At 31.2% G+C, this 8647-nt stretch overlaps 1 protein-coding gene across 1 annotated transcript in view; it reads right to left on the reverse strand.

Annotated features, from left to right (window-relative positions):
- The window catches only part of LOC110031826 (cell division cycle 5-like protein), a 33444-nt gene that overhangs the window by 19066 nt on the left and 5731 nt on the right, over positions 1 to 8647 (reverse strand). The gene's annotated exons all lie outside the window — the stretch shown is intronic.

Raw genomic sequence — 8647 nt, forward strand, 5'->3', positions numbered from 1 at the left:
ACATATATATATACATATATATACATATATATATATATATATATATATACATATATACATATATACATATATATATACATATATATACATATATATATATATATCTAAATTAAACGTCCTTCTGAAGCGGGCGCGGGATTTCGATTCTGGCGACCGACAGCTTCTTACGGGCGACCACCACAACCACAAAACAACTTTTTAACTGCCGACAGCTCCATAGATGTTGGGAGTAGAAAAGTGAGGACCTCTTGGAATTCTAGTTCTCGATTTCTACAATTTTCCAATTCCAGATTTTTGTCTCAATGCATTAACTATTTCAATTCCTTGGGATCATCGATCTTCTTGACATGTCGAGTACCGAGGGATCCTTGTGTTACAAGCATTGATATGTTCTTAATCATCCATCTACGCGACTTCCATTGTTCGACCAATTTTCAAATCCCATCGATCTTCCGCTTTAAATCTGTTCATACTCTTCGATGAATCGTTTGTTAGCTTAGAGAACACCTATGAGGCTCTTGGAACTCTTGAGATCCTTGGACTAGATATAAACTTATGATGTAAGTCGCACAACATGCAAAGCCGTTGTAGAGAACATGGGGTCATCATCTTCTACGGTGAAAGAGTAGTGTTTTGCATTGAAAGTGAATTCTATCTTGAAATGCAAGACTGAGTCCATAAATTTTGAAGACATTGCATCTGGCTGTGTTAAAAACTGCTAAAACTTGGTGCCATATTTTTATTACAACGTTGGAGGCTTACTTCTTGTTAAGAAGCAAGGTTAGTTCTGAAGTAATTTTATGAGACTTTCTTGTTAAGAAGCAAGGTTACTTATTCCATAAAGGCATTAAGTAAGAGTGATGGAATATGGCGCTATGATTCTAATGATGCCAAATCTAGCACTTATGTTGTTGGAATGGCGCTCAAATCACTTGTTGGTGTTGTTTCCTTGGTTGATTCTGAGGTGGACCAGTCTATGATTGGAGTTGCCTAGAATGACATTGCCAAACTGTTTGACATCATTCAAAGCTACAATGATGGTACTTTTTACTACAATGATAAACATATCCAATCGAGTGATTAAAGAAACCTGCTTGAAATTTCAGCAGCAATAGTGCTAGGTGTGACAACATTTGCTGATGTTTCTTCTCGGAGACTAAAAATTCCAGGCAACAAAATTTTGGGCATGGCTAAATTTTTCCAACAGCCTGCAGCAGACCCTTCTTCGGAGTTTTTCCCTGTAGCAAGCCCGCTTCAGAGCTTTTCCCTGTAGTAGACCCTCCTTCAGAACCTTCAGACCCTTCTTCGGAGCTTTTCCCTGTAGTAGACCCTCCTTCAGAACCTTTTCCGTGCAACAAACCTTTCTCAGAAGTTTTTTTCTGCAACAGACCCTCTTCCAGAACTTTTCCCTGCAACATGCCCTTCTCCATAGTTTTTTTTTTCTGCAATAGGCTCTCAAGAGGTTTTTTCTGCATCAGGCCCTCCTCTGAAGCTTTTTTCCTGTATGAAACCCTACGAAGCATTTTCTTGCATTAGACCCTCCGAAATATTTTGCTGCATCAAGACCTCCGGAATCTTTCTTGCAGTCGACTCTCCAGTGCTTGTCCTGCAGCAGGCCATTCTTTGGAACTTTTTTCTGTATCAGACCCTCCTTTGGATCTTTTACTACAGCAAGGCCTACCTTCAAAGCTTTTCCATTTCCTACAAGCATACCCTGCAACTTTTTTGCTGGTTGTCAACTTCCTTGCAAACTCCCCTGCAACATTTCCTATATGAGTTTTCTACCTATCTACAGACACTGTAGGAACTACAGTCAACTAGAAGTCAGTTTTTCATGTAGGTGATCTACTTCCCTGCAACATTACCTACAAGAGTTTTTTGCCTGCATACAGACACTACAGAAACTGTAGTCAAAGACAACCTCAATCAGTTTTGCTTGTAGATTGGCTTCTTTGCTAACTTCTCTGCAACATTACATGTAGAAGTTTTCCTCCTACGTATAAACACTGCAGAAACTGCAGTCAAAGACAACCGCAATGTGGAATGATGAATTTCATGTTCTACTTCACAAGATCTTCCTCGCCTATTGTTGAACATGTTTTTCAACCATATTTCAACTTGAAGAGGGAGTGTTAAAAGTTTTGTTAGGAAATAATTTATTCTTGTTAGAAGTTATGAGGATTAAATTTATTTTTTAATATATTTTTATTTCTTTTCCTATTTTAGATTTATTTTTTTGTATTGGATTTATTTCTTTTTTATTTTAGGCTTTCCTATTTTATGTTTGGAGATATTAAATGGTATGTTTTTCCTTTCTTCTGATTTTCTTTTTATTGTCTTTCTTATTTTAGGATTTATATAAAGGTTATTTTTACACGTTTTTCATATCAATAAATAAATTCCGCATTATTCAGAATTTCAACAATATGTTTCACTGAAATTCATATAAGTGGTACATTCTTCCTTTATGTAATAAACTAGTCCATTATTATTTTTTTGTTTGCAATTTAATTTTTTTGTATGCAATACAACAACCGCCCTACTTAATGCGTTCTACATATTGTTTAACTTTATAATGATCAACAATTAGTCATCTACATATTGTTTAACTTTATAATGATCAACAATTAGTCATCTCTGAGTATATTAAATCCCAAAAAATCATAGATGGTGCCATAAACGTTTCTTCATGTTCATATATGCTTCTTATTAGTTTATATAACCTCAAATATTTTCCTATATGTGCACCAAGTGATTATCTCTTTTCTTGCTAAATGAAAATACCATTAAAACATATAATGAAAACTCCCAATGGAAGGTCAGAGAATATGATTCATAATTCTCTTAAATTACTAGGTGTTTAAATCAATACAAAATGCATCACCAACTTTTCTTGCAGTACATCGTTAATTAAATGAGTAGTTTTTCATTCATTACCATTTCTCATTCTCATTTGATGATAACTATCTGCTTAATCAATTTTAGAGAAAATTACTTCACCTGTTATCATACCAACATATCATCCAATGGAGATATACGATATTAATATTTGATATTAATTTTATTAATTGTTCAGCTATACACATATGTGTCAACTATCATTCATTTTAGATGCAAGTAATGCAGGATTCATACTATCATCGATAATTTTTTTCTTAAGCAATTGGTTAACATATTTTAAACTCGATATTTTCAGTTAGATTCATCATATGATGTTTCAAGTTTGATGATGATGATCTAAAAATTAAATAAGATTATTTGGACATGTATCGTTACAATTGGACGACACTTAATTAATATCCTCTAGCATACTATACTTTTAGGAAAAACATTTTTCATTCCACTGTTACCAAGGCATTAATCAACTCATGCTTTCAACTCCTTTTTAAAAAGTTTGTTTTTTCACAGTTTGCAAAGACTTGTTTTAGTTTATTGGAGAATTGCTCCTAAGCTGTGTAGGTTACAAAATTGTCTTTCTTCCATTACTCTTGTGTTAGTATTAAATCGCAATGTGTGCTACACCTAGGTATTTCAACAACAACTAACCCAAAATAATACATGTGATATCTATTTGCAGAATATCACGACATATTTGATGACTAGAGGTAGCAGGTTAAATGAAAACTAAAACTCTTCGTTTTACAGAAATAGCAATAGCAGTCTTATTTACTCAGGCTATTCTATATGATTTTGGATGTGGCGAGGGTTTCAAGCATGTGTGATCAGTAATCGATTTAGCCATGTAAGTCATATAACGTCCAATATCTACGAGTTTGCAAAGCTTTTCATCATGCTTGACATAAGTTTGAAGCATCATTTTTTTTTCAATCAGCTTCTACTTTAGGTATATCAGTGATGCATCACATAAACTTAAACGTTCTCTGTGAAAATATCCTTATAATCACTATTCTCCTTGTCAAATTCTTATATGCCATCATTCTTACTAGGCTTAACATCAACAATAAGAAAATGGGAAAAAAAAAAGAGAGACAAGGCTTAGCAGCATCTTCTAGGCTTAACATCAACAATAAAAAAATGGGAAAAAAAAAGAAAAAAAAAAAGAGAGACAAGGCTTAGCAGCATCTAAAAATAAAAGAAAACACGTTCATATGTAAATTTCTATTAGGGCAAACATTATCTTGAGCAATGACATATGAAATTCATATGTAAATTTCACTTGTAACCAAAGCAAACATTATCTTTTTTTTTTTTTTTGGAACACTTATAATCAACCCAAATCCACATGAGTTAGTTTAAAGCCAATATTTATGTTGGATTTGAGTTGGGTTTTCACATGGGATCCAATATTGACACCCTAGAAAGAAGGTTGTAGAAATCAAGAAAACATAGAATCTATAGATGATTTGATGCAACAGGATTCATAATATAAATATACAATGTAACGAATAAAATTCAAGCAACCAAAATTTTAGGATTCACAATATAGCAACCATCATTTAAAACAATCATTCAAATTCTCTTGGTGCAAACCAAAAATATAATAATAATTTAATTACTATCAAAATAAAGATTCAATGAACAATTCTAAACAACTAAAATTGCCATTAGAATAGGATTCAAACCACAATAAGAAAATAATTTGAGACTGCAACAACAACAAGCCTTTATCCCAGTAAATGGGGTCGGCCACATGAATCTTTTTTCTCCATTTTATCCTATTAACTGTCATATTTTTATTTAATTCTCATAAAATAAGATCATTTTTATACATTATGCCCAAATCTTTTTAGGTCCACTTCTACCTTTCTGAACATAAGTCGAATCTAAAATATCTACTCCCCTAATCGGACCATCAGATGGTCGACGTTTAATGTGAACAAACGATCTAAGATAACTCTCTCTAATTTTGTCCACCACTGGAGGTATACCAACCCTATCATGGATATATTCATTTCACATTTTGTCTCTAAGTGCAAAGCCATATTAAATCCTATTCAATGTAAATACAGCTTGCAAACCAAACAACCCCTTAAACAAAAGGCCAACATTACACAACATAGAGCATTCATGATCTCACCATCATCTTATAAAATTTTTTCTCTAACTCTAAGATGTATATTCTATCACATAATAGGCCAGCTACATTCCTCCATTTCAACCAGCCAACTTAAATTCTACAAATAACATCCCCATCTATATCACCATCACTTTGAACAATATACTGGAGATATCTAGAGCATTCACACCCTTTAATAATTTGATCACTCATAGTTACAACTCTATCACAAACTATATTACTACAGCTACTACTACTAAAATTATATTCCATGTATTCAGTTTTAGTTCTACTCGAACAAAAGCCTTTAAACTCCAATATAGACTTCCATAATTTAAGTTTTTCCTGAGCTTTCTCTCTAGTTTTATCCACAAGGAGGATATCATCAGTGAAAAGCATAAACCAAAGTACATCCTCCTATAAATGTCTAGTAAGAGCATCAATAACAAAAGCAAAAAGGTACGGGCTTAAAGTCGATTCTTGATGTAATCCAACAAACATAGGAAAATATTTGGTCAATCCTCCATTTCGAACACAAGTAACAGCTTTAGTATACATATCTTCAATGACTTGAATACAAGTCATATCAACACCTTTCTTCTCAAGAAGAATTCTCCAAAGGATGTCCCTTGGAACCTTATCGTAAGCTTTTTCTAAATCAATAAAAATCATATGTAGATACTCATTATTCTCACTGAACTTCTCCATCAAACCCCTCAATAAATGTATAGCCTCCATAATAGACCTGCCTGGGATAAATCCAAATTGATTATGAAAAATCTTTGTAATACGTCTTAACCTATGTTCAATTACTCTCTCCCATAATTTTAAAGTATGGCACATCAACTTAATTCCTCTATAATTTGCACACTCTTGTGCATTCTCTTTATTCTTAAAAATGGGAACCAAAACATACTTCCTCCACTCAGTCGGTATCTTTTTAGTTTTTAAAATAATATTAGAATTTAGTAAGCCAAGAAACATCCAAATTTCCTATATATTTCCACACTTTAATTGGGATATCATCAGGTCCTATAGACTTTCCATACTTAGTTTTCTTTAAAAAAACTATCAATTTCTTTTTTACTAATGCGACGGTAAAAATGAAACATTTTATTATTATTAACAATATTAATATCACTAAGGTCGATCGTATTTTCAGAAACTTCATTAAAAAGTTTATCAAAATAACTCATTCACCTATGTTGAATATTTTTTTTTCTAAAAAAACACTTTTTGATTGCTTCTTTAATACACTTTACTTGAGTAAAATCTTTATTTTTCTTTTCTCTTTGTTTGGCTAATTTACACATATTTTTCACCCACTTTAGTATCTAATATATTTTAAAGATCACTAAAAGCAGAATTTTTAGCGTCACAATAGGACTTATAGACTTTCCATACTTAGTTTTCTTTATAAAAACTATCAATTTCTTTTTTACTAATGCAACGGTAAAAATGAAACATTTTATTATTATTAACAATATTAAGATCACTAAGGTCGATCGTATTTTCAGAAACTTCATTAAAAAGTTTATCAAAATAACTCATTCACCTATGTTGAATATCTTTTTTCTAAAAAAACACTTTTTGATTGCTTCTTTAATACACTTTACTTGAGTAAAATCTTTATTTTTCTTTTCTCTTTGTTTGGCTAATTTACACATATTTTTCACCCACTTTAGTATCTAATATATTTTAAAGATCACTAAAAGCAGAATTTTTAGCGTCACAAATTGCTCTCTTAGATTTTTTACGGGCCATTGTATATTTTTTTCCAGTTCAATAAGCTTTTACATTTAAACCAACTTTTATAATATAACTTCTTATATTTTATGCTTTTTTACACATTATTATTCCACCACCAACAATTTTTTATTTATAGAAACTTTTTTTTTATTCTCCAAGTAGAACTTCTGCCACTTGTTGAATAGTGTTTGTTAATTTATCCCACATAGAATTTACTTCTTCATGAACATCTCAAATCTTGAAATCTTGAAGTTTACTCATAGAAATAATTTTATCTATCTTTTGGGTGCCCCATCTAATTCTACGACAATGATTCATAGTATTATTTATTTTACAACTCTTCATCTTAAAATCTAGAACTAATAATCAATGATGAGTACTCAAATCCTCACTTGAAATGACCTTACAGTCTTTACATTCTCGACGATCTAAACAAAATGCATATCAGATACCAATAGCTTAATTGGTTTCTTAAATAGGCAAACAAACAAAATGCATATCAAATACCAATAGCTTAATTGGTTTCTTAAATAGGCAAAGGAAAATAAATTGTGTGAATAATGAATATCAATAAATCATAAGATCTGAAACTCTATTTAAAACTGTGCAATTTGCAATGCACCTTAAGGCCCGCTGTTGGGTTCAAAGTCATGGCTCAAGTTGGCTTTAAACTAACTCATGTGGATTTGGGTTATATCACATACCAGCACTTGAGTTGAAAACTTAAGGCTCAAGTGGCATTGCAATAAAAATTATATCATAAAAAGAAAGAAGAAAAAAATGTATGATAAATTGTTTGTGAAAGATTACAATAGAGTTTACCCATCACAATTAGAAGAGGAAGAGCTCAATATGACCATTCTGATAGGAAAGAACAAAAAAAACGACAGGAAAGTAACATAACAGGTTAGTATAAAACTTTACGTGATAGAAAACTAAAAAAAGATCAAGAGTCAATATTGTCATTATTTTGAAAAATATTCTGATCGGATTTTAGAAGTTAGAGAAGAGGAAGATAAGAGAGATTAAATATAATGAATCTGATTAGAATGATAACTTATTCCGTAGAACACCTCTGTAAATCATTTTTTAAATCTACAGAAGAAAAAAGAGTAGGTTTGGAAAGCAAAATAAACTACTTACATTTTGCATATGATGTAATTATAACATATAAAAAAGATCAAAAAATGATGAAAAAAAAATCTAGTGGAATTAGAATAGAGAAGTGTAATAAGTTTCTCAATAATCATACATATTAACCTATAATTTTGAAGAACATGAAGAATATCATGAGATTTATCCAGAAGAATCAATCATGTGGTATTTATAACACTACAAGGATAAAAAAGACAAAAAAGCTAAAAATTACAATGATGATTCTAATTTAGACCTTCCTAGCCATGAAAGTGCGAGAGACTTCTGAATTCAAAATAATAAATCATAAATAGTTTGTTTTAGAAAAGGTATCTTGTTTATGTTTATTTATTGATTTTAGAGTTCTTTCTTAAAATTTAGTACTTGTACAACTTAAATTACTCTCAATTGTTTTATTGGTAGGAAATTGAGCATTATTTTTTAAGATGTTGCTTATTATTGATTTTAGCTTGTACAATCAACCGAGAGGTCAAGTTTTGCTTTTCTCTTTCCATCTCCTTCAAAATTCACATATAACGCATGCATAATTTCAAGTCAACAATGCTAATCTTGTAAGAAATAATGAAAGCATATCCAAAATTTATGATGAATATCAAAAATTGTATTAAAAACACTAGATATTAAGATGTCTGATATCAGACACCAACGCACCTTCAAGCTAAAGTTCATAGAAACTCCAAACTAGAAATAATTACTCTGCTCTTCATGCATTTAGGTTTCCTGCTG

The sequence above is a fragment of the Phalaenopsis equestris genome, unplaced genomic scaffold (genome assembly GCF_001263595.1).
Source record: "Phalaenopsis equestris unplaced genomic scaffold, ASM126359v1 Scaffold000847, whole genome shotgun sequence".
NCBI lineage: Eukaryota > Viridiplantae > Streptophyta > Magnoliopsida > Asparagales > Orchidaceae > Phalaenopsis > Phalaenopsis equestris.